General features: G+C 43.2%; 1 long non-coding RNA gene across 2 annotated transcripts in view; it reads right to left on the bottom strand.

The window, feature by feature from the left end:
* Positions 1–387: 387 nt before the first annotated feature.
* LOC122450385 overlaps positions 388–18,999 on the bottom strand; it is a 32,093-nt gene continuing 13,481 nt past the window's right edge. For both annotated transcript variants that reach the window (XR_006272109.1, XR_006272108.1), the window contains exons 2-3: positions 5,315–5,439; positions 388–820 (exon numbers count right to left, since the gene is read on the bottom strand). This is a non-coding gene — a long non-coding RNA (uncharacterized LOC122450385). The remainder of the gene's footprint in view (positions 821–5,314; positions 5,440–18,999) is intronic.

The following is an 18,999-nucleotide window of genomic DNA, read 5'->3' on the forward strand; positions in this document are numbered from 1 at the left end:
ATCTGTGCTGAAGCACGTGATCAAAACCAGAAGTCTGGCTGCTCAGCCCTTTCCTCCTCCCTTGACTTTAAGACATTAGGCTTGCAAACCGTGTGCTGCGCTGACCTCACGGGCCTGCCCAGCTTCAAAGGGAGAAGCAGCAATAGATAGCTCCGAGTCTCTCCAGAAAATAGTATAAGGGTTTGAATTCTCTTCAATGTATGTCATGAAATTTTATGTGGCTTTGAATGACAAGTTTACTTAAAATATAATCTTAAACTTTAATGTATTCAAGCTACTGCAGCATTTTGATCACTCACATGATGCCACTTCCCACTTAGTCTTAGAAGTGAAATCCATCAGCTCCTTCTCCATCGTTTCGGGAGGGATGGAGCTGGCAAAGCTAGTGCTTGTCCTGCAGATTAACAGGACTATCAAGTGGGGTGAAATACAAGTTAGAATGTCCTGAGGAGCTAAATAAACAAACAGCTTCACCCAGACCAACATCATCAATCCAAGAGCTGTAATCTGGTGTGGCTCCAGAAGGTACCAGACACAGTGGGCGTCATGGTGTGGAGACTTGGGTGTTCTCCTCAGCTTTGAGCAGAGTCCAGCCTGTGAGGACGGGAGCTGGAGAGAGCTAGGCTGTGAGTCAGGGCCCCAGGGAAGTGACCCTCGCTCAGGGCAGAGCTGCCGTCTCAAGGAGGAAACCAGGCCAGGCTGCACTGGGCGTCCGTGGGAGGAGGGGGAGAAGTTCCAGACTGTCCGTCAAGCTGTCCTGAGGGTGGCAAGGCAGACTCAGATGGTGGGTCTGAGCTCTAGATTCACATTTAGAATAGCTCTAAAGCAAAGACAGGAAAATATATATGAACATATGGGAGGACAAACCCGTTCATCATACAATGTACAGAATTATGGTGTTTAAGTGGGCTGGGAGTTGCCACCAGGGTGTATGTAGGTCTTTTCCCCACTGGGATTCAGAAACATCTGGTCATTTTGGATAAACTAGTAGCAAAGGCCCGTCAGGAAGTTACTTGTGTCAGGAGCCAAGGAATCTGGGAGCAATCTAGTTTTATAGAAAGAGAATCAATTCAGTTCTGCTCATCCATGTAGCCTGAGACAGGTTGGATAGACGTGGGTAGGGATTCTGCTTTCAGAATATTTTCTGTCACTTGTATTTGCCTCCCACCCTGGTCCTTCTGAGAACTTATGTCTGAGGGGGTATATTTTAAGTAAAAGCTCAAAAGATGGTTTTACTGAACATTTTGTAAAGTACTGAAGCAAAAGAAGCACTACATTTTACCATTAATATGTTACAAAATGATAGTCAAGTGAGGAAAGAGATGGTCACAGCCCGTGATGGGCCTCTCTCCTGAGAATGCCGCCCCACCCTTGAACCGTGAAAGGCTGGAGGCACATGAGCAGAATTCCTCACAGGAGTCAAGCCCACCTACTGAGCTCGGCCTGCTGTGAGCGCCCCTCTGTTCATTCCTCACTGCACTGCCAGAGTTGTCTTTCTAAAATAACTCTACTCAACGTGTGACCTTCAAAACAGCTGCGTAAGAATCATTAGATGCTTGTTCAAAATCTGTTCAATGGCCAGACCATGAACAGGACCTATAAGACTAGTATCATCTGGGTGAACATCCTGAGAACTGACATTGTGATCTACTGTTAAGCGATACTTGTGTGCGTTCCATTGAGAGTCATTATTCTAGACCTTAGAAGATCGTGTGGTGCTCTCATACTTAAAGACTATGAATGATGTTCGGTTGTGTGTGAAGCAAATTCTAACTGGTAAAAATGGCCTTCTGTGTCCCTCACAACTGCAGCTGCCACGCAACCCCTCTGACATCTTCTTGTCCCGCCACACAGGCCTACTGCTCAAACACATTGAGAAATTGCCTTTGGCTTCAGCACAATCTCTTGGTCATGTCTCTGTGGACTTGTGGCTCCTTCTGACAAGAATTTTTTTTTGCTTTCTTTGTTTTCTTAGTGGCTTAGTTGGTAAAGAATCTGCCTGCAGTGCAGGAGACTGGGGTTTGATCCCTGGGTTGGGAAGATCCCCTGGAGAAGGAAATGGCAACCCACTCCAGTATTCTTGCCTGGAGAATTCCGTGGACAGAGGAGCCTGGCAGGCTGCATTGCATGGGATCACAAAGAATTGGACATGACTGTGTGACTTTTTTGTTTTGTTTTCTTACAGAACAAACTTCTATTACCTATTGATATATCATTCCGTGAGTTTTCTTAAACACAGCAAGCAATATTAGTCACTATTTTCCCTTGGATAATGGTTAATTCTGTGTGTCCACTTGGTTAGGATATAGTTGTTTGGTCAAACACTAGTGTAGATGTTGCTATGAAGGTATTTCTGGATGTGATTAACTTTTACAATTAGTTGACCATAATTAAGCAGATTAGCCTTTACAGTGTCAGTAGGCCTCACCCAACCAGTTGAAGGCCTAAAAGCAAAGACTCAAGTCTCCTAGAAAAGGAATTCTGCCTCAGAATTGCAGCGTGGAAATTTTGCCTGAGTTTCTAGCCTGGAGGTTCATCCTGCAGATTTCAGATGCAAGACTGAAATAGCAATGCTTTACCTGAATTTTCAGCCTTGCTGGCCTGCCTTCAGTTCAGCTCAGTCACTCAGTTATGTCCAACTATTTGTGACCCCACGGACTGCAGCACACCATGCTTCGCTGTCCATCACCAACTCCCGAAGCTTGCTCAAACTCATGTCCATTGAGTCAGTGGTGCCATCTCATCCTCTGTCGTCCCCTTCTCCTCCTGCCTTCAATCTTTCCCAGCATCAGGGTATTTTCAAATGAGTAAGGTCTTCACATCTGGTGGCCAAAGTATTGGAGTTTCAGCTTCAGCATCAGTCCTTCCAATGAACATTCAGGACTGATTTCCTTTAGGATGGACTGGTTGGATCTCCTTGCAGTCCAAGGGACTCTCAAGAGTCTTCTCCAACACCACAGTTCAAAAGCATCAATTCTTTGGCCCTCAGCTTTCTTTATGGTCCAACTAAAAACTATAGCTTTGACTAGATGGACATTTGGTGGCAAAGTAATGGGCCTGCTTTTTAAAATGCTGTCTATGTTGGTCATAGCTTTTCTTCCAAGGAGCAAGCATCTTTTAATTTCATAGCTGCGGTCACCATCTGCAGTGGTTTTAGAGCCCAAGGAAAGAAAGTCTATTGCTGTTTCCCCATCTATTTGCCATGAAGTGATGGAACCAGATGCCATAATCTTAGTTTTTTGAATGTTGAGTTTTAAACCAGTTTTCTCACTCTTCACTTTCACCTGCATCAAGAGGCTCTTTAGTGTCTCTCTGCTTTCTGCCATAAGGATGGTGTTATCCACATATCTGAGGTTATTGATATTTCCCCCAGCAATCTTGATTCCAGCTTGTGCTTCATCCAACCCGGCATTTTTCATGATGTACTCTGCATATAAATCAAATAAGCAGGGTGACAATATACAGCCTTGATGTTCTCCTTTCCCAATTTGGAACCAGACCATTGTTCTATGTCTGGTTATAACTGTTGCTTCTTGATCTGCATACAGGTTTCTCAGGAGGCAGGTGAGGTGGTCTGGTATTTCCATCTGTTTAAGAATTTCCACAGCTTTTTGTGATCCACAAGGCTTTGGCTCAGTCAGTAAAGCAGAATAGATGTTTTTCTGGAATTCTCTTGCTTTTTCTATTATCCAATGGATGTTCACAATTTGATCTCCAGTTCCTCTGCCTTTTCTAAATCCAGCTTGTGCATCTGGAAGTTCTTGGTTTGTGTACTGTTGAAGCCTGGCTTGGAGGATTTTGAGCATTACTTTGCTAGTGTGTGAGGTGAGTGCAATTGTGCTGTAGTTGGAACATTCTTTGACATTGCTTTTCTTTGGGTTTGAAATGAAAAGAGACCTTTTCCAGTCCTGTGGCCACTGCTGAGTTTTCCAAATTTGCTGGCATATTGAGTGCAGCACTTTTAACAGCATTATCTTTAAGGATTTTCAATAGATCAGCTGGAATCCCATCACCTCCACTAGCTTTGTTCAAAGTGATGCTTCCTAAGGCCCACTTGACTTCACACTCCAGGGTTTCTGGCTCTAGGTGAGTGATAACACCATCATGGTTATCGGAGTTATTAAGATGTTTTTTGTATAGTTCTGTGTATTCTTGCCACCTCTCTTTAATCTCTCCTGCTTCTGTTAGGTCCATACCATTTCTGTCTATTGTGTTCATCTTTGCATGAAATGTTCCCTTAGTATCCCCAGTTTTCTTGAAGAGATCTCCAGTCTTCCCCATTCTATTGTTTTCCTGTTTTCTGATGTTGATCACTGAGAAAGGCTTTCTTATCTCTCCTTGCTATTCTTTGGAACTCTGCATTCAGATGTGTATATCTTTCCTTTTCTTCGTTGCCTTTAGCATCTCTTCTTTTCTCAGCTATTTGTACAGCCTCCTCAGAGAACCATTTTGCCTTGTTGCATTTCTTTTTCTTGGGGATGGTCTTGGTCACAGCCTACCTTACAGAGTTCAAATTTTCCAGCCCCCATAATTGTGTGAGAATATTTCTTAAAATAAATCCTCCCCCACACACAGATACACTCCCCATATATATGCATACATACATATATACACATATGATGTGTATTTGGTGGTTTACTCACAAAGTCGTGTATGACTCTTGCAACCCCATGGACTACAGCTTGCCAGGCTCCTCTGTCCATGGGATTTCCCAGGCAGAATACTGGAGTAAGTTTCCATTTCCTTCTCCAGGGGATCTTCCCAACCCAGGGATGGAACCCATGTCTCCTGCATTCGCAGGAGGTTTCTTCACTAAATGAGCCAGCAAGGAAGTCCATATACATGTGTTTGCATGTATGTATATATGTATGTGTGTACATGATAGATAGATATACTGTTGGTTCTGTTTCTTTGGAGAACCTTGACTTCTGCACTTGAGTTTTATTTAGCTTAGATTTAAGATGAGGAACACCTCAGAGGAGAGAAAGGTCTCCAGATGAGTACAGCATCTCCCTTATCCCTGGAGTGAAGAGTGGGAAGCAACTCCTCAGTCCCCTGGCTTTCTCCCCAGAATGGAGAGGAGGACCATCTAGGAGAGCAAGAGACATGCCCTCTCCCTACCGCCTTTAAGTGAAAGGGGAAGATGGCTTTCCATGCAAACAGAGCAATCTTTCTGGATTTCTCCCAGGACCTGTGGCCTGCTTATTCTTTGTACAATCACTGCATAGCTCTCCTAACTGTAGGTCTAATCCATAGTTTCCATGAACAGCCCTGGTATCTGACCCCCCACAGCCCCAAGGCCCAGCTCAGTGACCTGGCACATAACAGTGCTTCATGACTGTTGAGTTACTGGATTAAAGGCTTTTTTCTTCAGGATCTTTCTGCCATGCCCGCTGTGACCTGTGCACTGCTCCTGAGTGGTGTTGGGTCCACTGCCATCTGTAGGGAGAGTTCAGCACGTCAGATTTCACAGCATTGGTTTTCAATGTTCCACAAAAAATGTCTTTTGAACAAGGTGAACTTCATTTCAGAGTATTGTCACTGCTGCCTCTCTTTCTTCATAAATACAGGCTGACAGATTGATCTTACATTTGCTTGTGAAGTCAGAGTGGTGACTTGCTATTTAACCTTTTGTTTGGAACATGGATCACTTCAGAATAAAAGGTCTGTACTTCCCAAGTGTCATTTTAATCAGAGGTGATTGTAAAATAAATGTGAATTTCATTCTTCTGTTGAGACTTCTATAACCAGCTGCTAAGCACAATAATATTTTCTACTTTCTAGCACTTTCTATTGTGTGACGCTTTTCTTTCATATACAGTAGTTCAACAAACATTAGCTACCCTTTTCTTTCATTCTTAACAACAAACCTGAGAGGTAGATATGAATGTCAAATTGTAAAGGCAGCTCAGAGAAGTTAAGAGAATTGTTCAAGGTTAGAAGTTAGTAATTCAAGGGTAGGTATATAAATATATGTAATAATATCTACTGTTTTTGTTGAGTGCTTATTATATGCTAAGCAATTATTAAGAGCTTCACATGCATTATATCTTATAATTCTTGAAATGCCATCATGAAAAACGTGCTGCAATTATCCCCATTTTATATCTGCAGAAATTAAAGGTAAGTAACTTGCCCGGAGTTGCATAGCCTTGGATCCATCCAAATTCAGACCCCACAAGCTTAGCTGCTACCCTCTACTGCTTTTGAACCTAAATAAGCATGCACATGAATGTTTGTGCACATCATACTTTATTGTGTTTCTGAAGGGAATAAAACACCTCTTGCAGTTAGTAAGAGGCACAGCCAGAGTTGAATTAGGCCTCATATTCTTTATTACATTAAGGCTGCCTTCCTGAGTGCTGCAGCTGCCTCTTTAACCAACAGACTCTGTGTCAACACTAGCTTTCAATTAGCTCATGACTGGGGTCAGAGAGGGAGAGCACAGGTCACTGAAATTCAAAAATAACCCCTCAAAACTATTTTCTGCAATGTCCTGTGTAAAAATACCCTGCCCAAATGGTTTAAAGTAGTCCTGTGGATGTGTCTGGCTTCACTCCCTTCCCCTCCTTCCTGGAACAGAGGTTCAAACCAACTCCCAAATGACCAAATCTGGACAACACGGGGGAGGCTGAGGAGGCTGCTGGGGAACAGAGGGAGTTTAATTATATCCATGAGAGGCTGAGTAACTGAGTGTTTGGCTTCTTTATATGAGTTTGTAAAAGTCTAAGAGCAGGAATGAGAGGAATGAAGGCAGAAGGGCAGGCACGCGTGGAAACGTGTGCCTCGGGGCTCAGTCAACCCAGGACAGGATCTGACACTGTGTCCGTGTTGACTGCATGCATGTTCAATGGATACTGGCTGCTGAATGGACAAACTACGAGGAATTGTTTCACCTCAGCTGACCTTCGCATGGATATCACACCTCTGATTCAATGAATATAACCCTGTCACCTGAAAGAGGGTATAGTGAATGGAAACTGCTTGAGGAGCCTAGTCACCCTTTGACAATTTAGCATCCAATCATTCATTCCTATTAGCATCTGAAATCTCCCAGAAACCCACATGGCCTACAGTCTGAGTGAGGAAGTGCCCTTGTCTCCAAAGGAAGGCATTGGGTCCCCTTGCTCTCTCCACTTCCTGAATCAGTGACAGGCATGTGTGTTAAGTTCAGCCCACCAGCCTCAGTCTCCTGAAATGCAAGTCTGAAGGGAGTGACCTGGGATCTTTAACTGGGAGGCTGGGGGGCAGGGAGGGTGTCGTCTTCTGGTAGCAGCAGACCAGCTTGCATCTGCTGCATGATCTCAGCTGCAGACCCCAGAGCACTGTGGTGTCCACCCATATTCCCACTCTGGGTTTCCAGTCTCAGTTCTGTGAGTCCCTGTAACTCTTCCAACATATTTTCAGCTTAAGGTTGCCAGACATTTTCTGCAGATTGCAATCAAGAACTCTGACACATATAAGTTGTGTGAGTGCCTTGAAATAAAAGACCAGTGAAAGAAAATGGCTATGCATTTAATACTCACTGGTACTACAACCACAAAAGCTAAAACACAGTACCCAGAATCCGATCTTTTTTTGTTTTTTTTTTTTTTGTTTTTTTCACCTCCCAGAGCAACTCTATCAGATAGCATCTACTGAAGGAAGCATGGCTTCAAAATAACTACACAATTTTCTCACATAGAAATAGCAAGAGTTCAGCTGGGCATCTGAGAGAATGGCTTCTATTGCTAGAAAACCAGTTTGCTTATTGACTCAGAATTGGAAAGTGTTTACTTGTAGTTCAAATTGAACACCGTTTAACAGAAAAGACCTGTCACAGAAATCTTCTGCAAACTTTTCTTGATCACGACCTCCCACAAATAATTCTTATAAGGTTTCTGAGTAATTTGTGTTAGGCAAATTCAAGTGTAGATTTTTCAGGGTGAACACTCCTACCAGTCCTCTGGGACTTACTTAAACAGGCAAACAGAAGTAGGAGAATCCCTGTTAGTAAACTGGTAACACTTCCACAGGACAGCCCGAACCAGGTAATTGTAACAGTGTCTGTGTGTGCTGGCCGCTCAGTCATGTCTGACTCTTTGCAACCCCATGGACTGTAGTTCTCCAGGCTCCTCTGTTCATGGGATTTTCCAGACAAGAATACTGGAATGGGTTGTCATTCCCTTCTCTAGGGGATCTTCCCGGCTGATTGAACCTGGGTCTCTCGCATTGCAGGAAGATTCTTTACTGTCTAGGTCACCAGGGAAGCCCAACTGTAACAGTATTTTGGGCTAAATCTCAATCATTCCTACTGCAAATCAGAAGGAGTGGAAAAGACATCCTTAGGTTTTTATAATTTTATTATCTTTGGTAGAGGAAAGTAGTAGAAAGAGATAACTAAGATTGCAACCAATTTTTTTACTACTAGATTTAGCTTCAGTGGGCTTCCCTTATGGCTCAGCTGGTTAAGAATCCGCCTGCAATGCGGGAGACCCAGGTTCAATCCCTGGGTTGGGAAGATCCCCTGAAGAAGGGAAAGGCTACCCACTCCAGTATTCTGGCCTGCGGAATTCCATGGACTATACAGTCCATGGGGTCACAAAGAGTTGGGCATGACTGAGTGACTTTCTCTTTCACTTTAGCTTCAGTATCCCTTAATGAAATTATATATTAATATTTTTTTAAAAGTAATATGTTTAGCCTCCCTCCTTCAACTTCCTGTCTCCTTTCAGGTGATGGGCTTTTTGGACTCAGAAAACTAGATCACTGATTGTGTATCTTTGTATGTGTGGCTGGACTAGAGTCACAGTGGAGTGGACTAGGGGGAGAGGGAAGCAAGGGAAAGTCTGAAGGTCATCAAAGCAGGAAAAGGGACTCAAAGATGGAGATCTGAACTATGTATCAGTTTATTGCTCCTCAGGCCTCAGTCCTCCATCTATTACCTGCTTCTGTAGTAATGGAGCTAGACCTTTATTTAGCACACCCCTTTTGCAGGCAGCACAAAGCCGGCTTTATCGAGAGAGCAGGGGTGTGTGAGGTGCTGCCGGAGCCAGGCGTTCTCCTTCTGGGTCTGGAGTCCTGCGGTTTTGCTTCTTTCTTGTTTGTATCACTTAGCTGCTAGTGATACGTGTGAGGAAAATTCGGTGGCATTCTTCCCCGGCCACTTTCCTGGAGCCCTCCGGTCCCTGCCAAGCTGGCCGCACCTACCCTGACTCTGGCCAGGTGACTGCCTCTCCATGCCCCCTCAGTGTGGACAACATGAACCCCAACATGGGCTCCTCTTCTAGACTTCTGCTTGCCTGTCCCCACCATCTCCCTCAGTACCCCAGAGAGCTGTCTCCTGCTCCCCTGGTACTGGAGCAACTCAGAAAACTTCTCCATCAAGTAGGGAAACCACCCCTCACCCTCCAACAAGGTCTAAATCTCAGCCTGGGAGAAGGGACCTCCCTTCTAAGTTCATTTTTGTTTAGGCATTCTTTCTCAGCCCTAGGGAATTATTTAGAGTTCTCTTTACCATAATTATAGTCATTCCTCTGTTATAGTAACACTTTGCATTAAACTTTACTTGTGTGGTTTCTGCCTCCTAACCAGAATCTGATTGATAAAGAACTTGCAGAGGAAGTAGTCTCACAAAGATGGGATTTGGAGATTGGTTTGGTCACACCCTTAGCCTGAAGTGTAGTATGGAGCTCCTTGACAATAGGGAATAGGATACTAGTAATGGCAACCCACTCCAGTATTCTTCCCTGGAGAATCCCATGGACAGAGGAGCTTGGTGGGCTACAGTCGTGGGGTGGCAAAGAGTCGGACACGACTGAGCGACTTCACTTTCACTTTCACTTTCAATCTGTGCCATACAGTGATACTGTAACTACTTTATTACATAAAGTCATAACCTGTGTTTGAGTTTAATAAAGTGTCAACTGAAATAAATGCCTTAGGATCCAAAATGCTTGCTGCATTTGACTTTTATGGCAGTAATGATGACTACAGAGACTATGGTTTAGGATTGATTTTTTTTTTTTCAATGCACTTTAGCATTTGTAAAAGGAAAATAGCATGCTCGGTTCCTTTGACTTTTAGCTATTGTCTGAGCACATCTATGACAGCCTTTTGAAAAGATTCCCTTTTCTTATAGCTACAGGGATGTTATAGCTGAAAATAAAATGCAACACTTCATTATGTGAGCTGTTGAATTACAGCGAGAGTTAAATTCAGTCATGTCAAGTTTCTCGTGTGAAATTTAAGACATTGACTAGGAAAGAATGGAATCATGAAACTCAGAATGGGGACTACTGGTTGGATCCAGATAAAGCTGGCAATCATTAATCCTGTCATCCTGAGTTTCATTTCCCAAGGGAACTAATTTACTCTTTCATGTCTGAGAAGAATTAGCCTACCTTTGCTTGAAAACCCTGTGATAACCTCACCTGGGACAGAAACCTTGAAAAATGAACTCTTATTCCCCTTAAAACACACCACAACCATACTCTATTGCCACCAGATCTTTGGTCTAATCTCTCCCTATTCTTAGGGCCCAGGACATACTACAACCCAGGAGAAAATACCAAAGAATTGCAAGACTTTGTTATAACTTCGTGTAGAAACTGAGGGGAAAATGTACAAGAGTGAATTCTAAGTGTATTAGGCCAAGCACAGCACTTAGCTACAAAGACAAGGTGGAAATCTTTACCTTAAAGTATAGCATAGATGTACTGGTAATCAAAATGCTTTGATCCATGGGATATTCAGATAATTTGGATAATTGATCAGAGTATGCCTAGGAGTTAAATGCACTGGTGAACTATTAGTATACTTCTTGACTGATATAAGAGGAAAAGATTCTTGCTGTGGAGTCAAAACCCTGAATTTAGTCACCACAGTGAATAATCTTGGCCTCTCACTGTTTCCAGACCATAGTTAAGTTTCAGACACAGAGTCCTTTGATTGAAAGAGAGGCCAATAAACTTGATGAGGGATCCTATGCCATTGATGAAAGTATCTATTGTATAAAGAATCCTGCAGATGTGCATTAGAATGAAAGTGCTCTGGGGAGTTGTCCCCTAACCTTTTAAGGGTCATCATACAATAGTCCTGAACTGAAGCTAATTCCTGGGGACTCAAAAATACCTTTATGGTCCAACAATCAAAGTTGAGGCTTATAGTGGTCAAATAATAGATGGAGCTTTATTTCATATTTGACTTACAGTGGGTTCAGCTAATCTCTAAATTCATTCTCTGTCCTTATGGTGAGGATCATCTTGACAGGAATAACGAAGTAAAAACCCCTGGAACACCCCCTATCCTTATCAAGATTGTCAGCTAGAAGCAATACCTTATTTCTAGGAAAATTTCAGACGTTAAAGTTGTCATCAATGACTTGAATACATTAGGAGTGGTGATACCTATCATATTCCCATTTGACTCACATTAGGCCTGTGACAAAGTCAAATGGATATTAGAAAATGATCAGGAATTATTTTAAACTTAATTAGGCAGTAACTCCAATTGCTGTCACTGTTCCAGATGCGTTACCTCCATAGGAAAAACATCAATGAACTCTGGCACTTGGGTTATAGCTAGTGACCTGTCCAATGTCTTAATCTCCATACCAATTTATAATAAACACCAAATGAACTTTGCTTTTACCTGGCAAGGCAGGCTGTATACCTTTGCAATCCTATGTCAGTGCTCCATTATACTGCTCTGCAAGACAGTATAACCAGCAGAGATTCTGAGTGTCTTACTGCAAAAAACATTCACTGGTCTACCATATCAGTGACATTAAGCTCATTAGATCTGATGAACAGAAATTAGCGAGTACTCTAGATCCTTAATTAAGACATGTACAAAATAGAAGGTGAAAGAAAAATCCCATAAAAATGAAGTTTCTTGAAACCGCAGTGAAGTTTCTGGTGGTTCACTGGCTTGCAGCATGTCAAGATATTCATCCTGAGGTGAAATATGAGTTGTTTCACCTAACACTACCTACCATGAAAAATAGGCATAGTACTTGGAAGGACTTTTGGGATTTGGAAGATAACTTTTGCCATATTTGAGTGTGAAACTTCAACCCATCCTCAGAGTCACTTGTAAGGCTTCCAGTTTCAATTGGGGACCAGAGTAACAGAAGGTTTACAGCACATTTAGGCTGAAGTACAAGCCAAGTTACTGCCTGATCCTTGGTCTTTGGTCCAACAGATCCAAGGACACTTGAAGTGACCATAACAAGTAGGGATGCTGTATGCCGTATAGAGGAGCCTCTGACAAGCAATAGAGAAATCACAATAGAGGAAATCTATGCCATCTTCTGAAGACAACTTTTCTCCTTTTGAAAGACAGCCTTTTACTATTGGGTTTGGTAGAAACTGAATGCCTAAATATGGAATATGAGGTGACCATTGGATCTGAACTTACCCTCAAAAAACTGCATGGTCTGACCTATAGTAGATGTCATTGTGAAATATAAAGGGAATATAAAAGATTGGGCTCAAACAGGTCTTGAAAGTAAAAGTAAGCGAGTAGCTCGGACCCCTTCCACAGCAACCTTCAGCGTGATGCTTTCTCTGTCTCAGTTATCACCTATGGCCTCTGGGGATGTTCTTTACACCCCACAGACTAAGGAAGAAAATCCTCAAGCCAGATATGATGGTGCCACCGAAAGTGGACAACTGCAGCCTTAGGGTTTCATTCAGGCACGACTCCGAGGGACACAGCTGGAGGAAAAATCTTCCTAGTGGGCGGAACTCTGGGCGGTGCGTGTGGTTGCCCACTCCATCGAGAGGGACGGAGAGGTGGGCAGAAGTGGGAAGGCACCCTCCTCTTGAGCAGTTGCTATGTTTGGCTTGATGGTCAGGAAAGAAACAGGACTGGAAAACTGGGTACAAGAAGTCTCGGGCCGAACCTCATAATGGCGCAGACTGTGAAGGTGTTCATGTTCCCAGAAAACGGTGTCCATTTCAGAGGAGGCTCTAAAACCTATGTGGGGGAAATGCCACTCTCTACTAATGTCAGCCTCGTTCCAGCCACATGGAATTTAGTTGCCCAGTTGTGTCTGGCTGTTTTGCAACCCAATGGACTGGGATTCGCCATTTCCTTTCTCCAGGGGATCTTCCCCATCCAGGGATCAATCCAGCACTCCTGCATTGGCAGGTGGGTTCTTTACCATTGAGCACTGGGGAAACCACATTAGTGCTTGGTCAGTGGGCCAAAGGACAAAATGGCCTTGACGCAAAGACAGAGGAACTCAGTAACATAGGTTTATCCTTACCAAGACTGACTTGGCTAATCTCACTGCTGCTTGTTTAATATTCCAACATCACAGGCCAAAACTAAGCCCCAAATATAGCACCATTCCTCAGAGTGATCAGTCAACAAACTGATAACAAGTTGATTACATTTTACATTTTTATATCATGGAAGGGACAGAGGTTCATCCTCACTTTAACAGAAACATTCTGGAATTGCTTCAAGGAATCAAGGAGTAGGAGTGGCTCTTCTCACTATTATACTTAATGAGCCAAATTCAGCGTTCTTGCTTCTCAACTGAGAGGCTTTGAGCTCTGTGGATTTGGGGGTCTTTAATACCTAAAGGGGTAATATTTCTGTCAGAGGATGCTATGGTGCTCCATAGAATTGGAAGATGAGACCTGATCATTTTGGGCTCCTTATGCCACTTGAACAAACAGGCAGAAGTGATTCTACTTGTTGGAGCTACAAAGCCCTGAATGTCAAGGGGAAATTGGGTTGTTACTACACAATGAAGTCAAAGAAGATTTTATTTTCAATCCAGTGGGCTTTTGGGAGTGTCTTTTACTATTTCCACATCCAATAGAAAAAGTTAATGCGAACTAAAGTAGCAAAAAGAGGCAGGTCTCTTGATAACTTAGACCCTTTGGAAATTAATGTTTACCTGGTCACTGTACCAGGTAAAGCCTAACTGGCCAACATTCTGAAGTTGGAGGAAATATAGAATTCACAGTGACAAAAGGAGTAATCAAATATCAAGTGGAACCCTGTAACCAATTACAAGAATAAGAACTATAGTACCTGTCATATTTTCTATTTGATTTTATTTTATTTGCATAAATTAATTATTTTCCTCTCTCTTGCCCATTTTTATTTTACATACCAATTATGGTTAATTTTAAATGTTGCTCATTAAGTTTTAAAATTACAGAATATTAGGCGGTACTGTGATAGAATTGGGGGATTATTAATATAGTCATATAGAAATACAATGACTATTGAAACTGTGCATCTCCTCCCATTTAGGAAAGGATGAGAATGTTTCACCTTTAAGAAGGATAGGTGTGGCTTTATTTGGGTTGAAATATGGAATTGTTTACATGTTGAATGGAATTTCAAATGTGTGGAGAAGGGTAGATATGGAATCTGAGTTATCGAAAGGGAGGTTGTGACTTCAATAACTCATTGCTTCTTAATACATTTATTCTATCGGGGCCCCCCTGGTGGCTCAGTGGTAAAGAGCCCACCTGCCAAAGCAGTAGATGCAGGTTCGATCCCTGGGTCGGGAAGATCCCCTGGAGAAGAAAATAGCACCCTCTCCATCACTCTTGCTGGTAAATCCCTTGGACAGAGGAGCCTGGCAGGCTACAGTGCAAAGGACTGCGAAAAAGTCAGACATGACTAAGCAAGAACAATAGATTCTATCATACAGTATCCACTCTGTGATAATGCAGCTGAACCCTTTAAGCATTTCTCCTTTGGAGCAAGCATGATGTTAAATTTTGTCAGTAGAGAGTGAAAGAGAGATATTGCATGACAAAGGAGTCTTTTTCTTGGTTCTGGGATGCTGCTGTGTTGTATCTTCTTACTTCTACCAAAAGGCTTCCAACAGTCCCCAGGGCAAAAATCCAGTGGCACTCCACTCTGGCTGCTTGCCCAGAGCAGGCATTCTTTACATGTCCACTGCTTATGCCTCAGCTGGGTGACCACCTCACCCTCCCCACAGACCCAACACTTCTCCAGTTTCCCACCATCCTGCTGGAAAGTGAGCTCCATATAATCAGGCTCAATAAATTGAATTTTGCCTAGATAAATGGAATGTCCTCTGAACTACTCTGAGGCGCTTATCTGGCCAGAGGGTGTTCCAACTTTACAGAGTAAATCCACTCTCGAATGTTCTCTAAGCCTTTTCTTCCCTTATTCTATGGTCATCCATCATGACTGATCATGGCATTTCCACTTCATTTAGTGTGTGCCGTCACTTCTTCCAAGTTTTCAAGAGCCATTCTAGGAGTGTATTAGCACCATTTCCTAGGGCCCTCGCTAGGGTATTATAACCCATATTTTGGGAGAATACATTCATATTAATAAACTCTAGTTTAACCAGCCTTGTATTTTATTTTCCTTGACCTCGAACCCTCAAGATCCAGTTCCATATATTTTTCCACTTCCTAACAGAATGTATTGGCCAAATTCTGCAGCTCCTTCAGAGTATAATTCCTCTCTTCCCTTAGCAGACCCAGCACAGGCTTAGTCTTAGACTCTTGTTCTAGGTCTGGTTTCTGGGAAGGTGCAAGTGAACTCTGTCTTCTAAGACATCTTCCTCATTTGAGGGTTCTGTACTGTCTCTAAGGAAAACGTGAGTCACTTCTGCACACCCAGAACACTCAGAGAAATCTGGGAATTCAAGGTTCTCAAACGAATCTATCCATATATCCCTCTCCCAAAGCTCAGGGTCCCACTTCTTCCCTGTTAGAGCCCTAATTATGGCCCAGGAAGCCTGCTATGGTAGAGAGTTTGATGTTCTCTTATTTCCACTACTTCCATGACTAAGTCCTCAGCCTGACCTTCAATCCACTCTTCTAGTCACAGCAGATGATTTAAGTGCTGCATGGAGTCCTCTCCTGCCTTCAGTCTGTCTTGAATTGGTGATTTATCACCCTAAGCCTGACATCTATCTTCAATTAACTATTGGTGCTTAATATCAACCCCCAAGTCCATGGTTCTTTCTCATGGTTATCGTTTCCTTCCTCTTCCTTCAGCACCAGAAATATTATATTACCTTATGAATCCTCTTAGACCACAATCTTATCCCAAATTACCACCAGTGAGACTTTTAACAACTGCCCTGTTACAACATTTCGGAGGCTGTTCATTCTCCACCTACCGCTAGTGATAGATTCCTCGTTGCCAGCCAGCTAGGTCTATCTCCAAGTGCCTTTACAATCTGCTTCCCAGAACCGCTTCCTAGAATCCACTTCTGGATTCTCTGGCAACAGAGGCTGAGACAGTGAGATGGACAGTCAGTCAGGGATGCTGGGGGCAGGAAAGATGGGGCTCTCAGTAAACAGATTTTAAGAAAGCGAGAAAGGCGAGATGGGCAGAAAGAGAGTTTCTTGTTTGCAACCAAGGCTTTGGCTGATTCTGTTGATTTCTGGAGATGAGATGTCTTTCAGAGCATCTCAAATTGAGTTTCCAGAAGGTTGTCTCCCTACCTCGACATAATTTTGGCTGTGGAATGCTTCCTGGGTAAGTGGTGAAGCTTTGGGACAAGGCTGAACCTGGACACTGAGGGTTCCGGTGAGGAATACAGCTGAAGTCATTAACAGCTGATAGTCTCAGAATTCAGGGACTGCATGAATCAGATCTAAACAAGGGATCTGGGAGGAGCACCACCATATTTACTGCTCCAATAGCTACTGAGTCAGGTCCTACTAAATTTGCTGCTAGTCTGGATCAGAAATGGTTCTGGAATAAGCCCATAGGTTTCATGCCCCTGGGGAAGCAGATGAGCTTAACTGGGTGACAGTGTGGCTGGGGGGAGATGGTGGGGGAGTAGGGGGGATGGGGGGTGGGAGGGGGGATACTGACAGCTTGCATCTATTCCAAGCTAAAAGCCTCTTTAGAAAGGAGGCTAATTTAATTCATTTAGTTAAGCTATAGTTTTTACATGCATGGCTTTTGTATTCTTTTTGCTCCTGCTGTTTGGAATGAAAAAAGAATGAAAAAAAGAAGACAGAAGGAAGGTGGTTGGCTTATTGAGCGTAGGGCTATCAAGCCCTATCTTTGGCAGCTCTGTTCTTTTGCAGATAAAATACAGATGGATATGAGTTCCAGGCCCACAATGTGAATTGCCTCCCTCTTGTCACAGTTCAGTGATAAATCAGCTGTAACTGCAGAAGAAAATGGGAAGTAACTATGGGCACACCCCCAGAAGAGGAACTGGCAACCTACTCCAGTATTCTTGCCTGGAAAAATCCCAGGCACAGAGGAGCCTGGCGGGCTGCAGCCCATACGGTGGCAAAGAGTCAGACATGACAGAGCAACTGAGCAAGAGCATGACACATGACACATGAAATCAAGTTAGTTCATTCTGATTAGCATTGGTTCACTCAGAGGCAAATAAATTAGCATTCACCCACCTCTGACTAAAACTGTGGTCACAAGCAGGGCGGTCTGAGAGATGTCATGACCGCATTTGAAAGTACTGTTTAGATGAAAAGAGCAGACTTTTGGACTCAACAGGAGAAGATGAGGGTGGGATGATCTGAGAGATTAACACTGAAACATGTACATTACCATATATAAAATAGATGACCAGTGCAAGTTCAATGCATGAAGCAGGGCACTCAAAGCTGGTGCCGTGGGACAACCCAGAGGGATGGGGTGGGGATGGAGGCGGGGAGGGGGGTTCAGGATGGGGGACACAGGTGCACCCATGGCTGATTCATGTTGACGTAAGGCAAAAACCACTACAATATTGTAAAGTAATTATCCTCCTATTAAAATAAATAAATTTTTTAAAAATTAAAAAGAAATAGAAAGTACTGTTTAAGTACCTGAAATTTGAAAAGTATATCTCTGAAGCTTGCAATTCTACCAAAGTTCCAACCTGAGTGCCTGCAGTCAGGGCCTTCTGAGGTTTGCGTGCACAAGATTCTCTGCTATGTAGCCAGGTACAAGGCCTCCAAACCCACTCCCAGAACCACAGTCCTGCTCTCCTCCGCGATCCAGGGCGACATCAAGCTGACTGCCCTGAAGGTCTGTTCTCTCTCCCGGCTGCAACTGTCTTCTCAGTGCAGAGCCAGGATATATGAATTAGGCATTCACTCCAGGGACAGAATTTACAGGGTCACCAAGAAAACTCGGTAATCAAAACTAATATTTTTAAAAATTGAAACTAAGGTAAAAATTTTATGGTGAACAAAATAACTAAATTTTAAATAAAGGCTGAGTCAATTTATTGATTTTAACTTTTGCCTGAAGCTATCTAAAACTATAGTTCATCATTGCACTGCTAAGGAGGAAGCGTAGCATTTCAAGGGCCTGGATCAAATTGACTTCCTGCTTGAAATTGATGGTTTCCAGAGCATGCAGTGGTTCCCCTACTTCAGTGGGTATCAAGATTGCCTGAAGAACTTGTTGAAACACAGATTACTCAACCCCAAACCCAGAATTTCTGAGATGGGCCCCAATAAATTGTATTTCTAACAAATTCCAGACAATGGGACTACTTCTAAAATAGGAACAACATGTTAAGAAGTACTATAAAACACTTATACAAATAATAAGCCAATAGTGCCCACAGCAGGTGCTCATAGAAAAACAAAAATATTTTGCTGAGGTGAGTGAGTGAATGAAGTGTCATAATGCCAGATCAGCTAGTGGGTACATGCTGAGTGGGGTTTTATAGGTGAATTTCCTCTCGTGTCTTTTTAAGGAGTGTTTCACTATCCACACGAGTAGGCTCAGGCTTCTCCTGCCTGGTTCAAGGAGACACATCTCAGATGGATGTGGGGAACAGCAGAGCTCTGATGCCTGGCCCCCTGCTTCAGGGCAGGGCATGACTGTGACAGAGCTTGAATCTCAACTTGGCTCCATAGGCCCCTTTTCTTTAGCTTTCCTCCTCTTCTCACCTACTTATCCTGCCATCCTTTATTCACATGCTACCCAGTCCCTTCCTGCATGGAACCCCCCAGATCTAGTCTCCTAGGCCACTCTCAGAGGTAGGATGGGAGTGTCAGTGCTACCAACTGCAGACCCATTCTT

The sequence above is a fragment of the Cervus canadensis genome, chromosome 11, assembly GCF_019320065.1.
Source record: "Cervus canadensis isolate Bull #8, Minnesota chromosome 11, ASM1932006v1, whole genome shotgun sequence".
In the NCBI taxonomy this organism is placed as follows: Eukaryota; Metazoa; Chordata; class Mammalia; order Artiodactyla; family Cervidae; genus Cervus; species Cervus canadensis.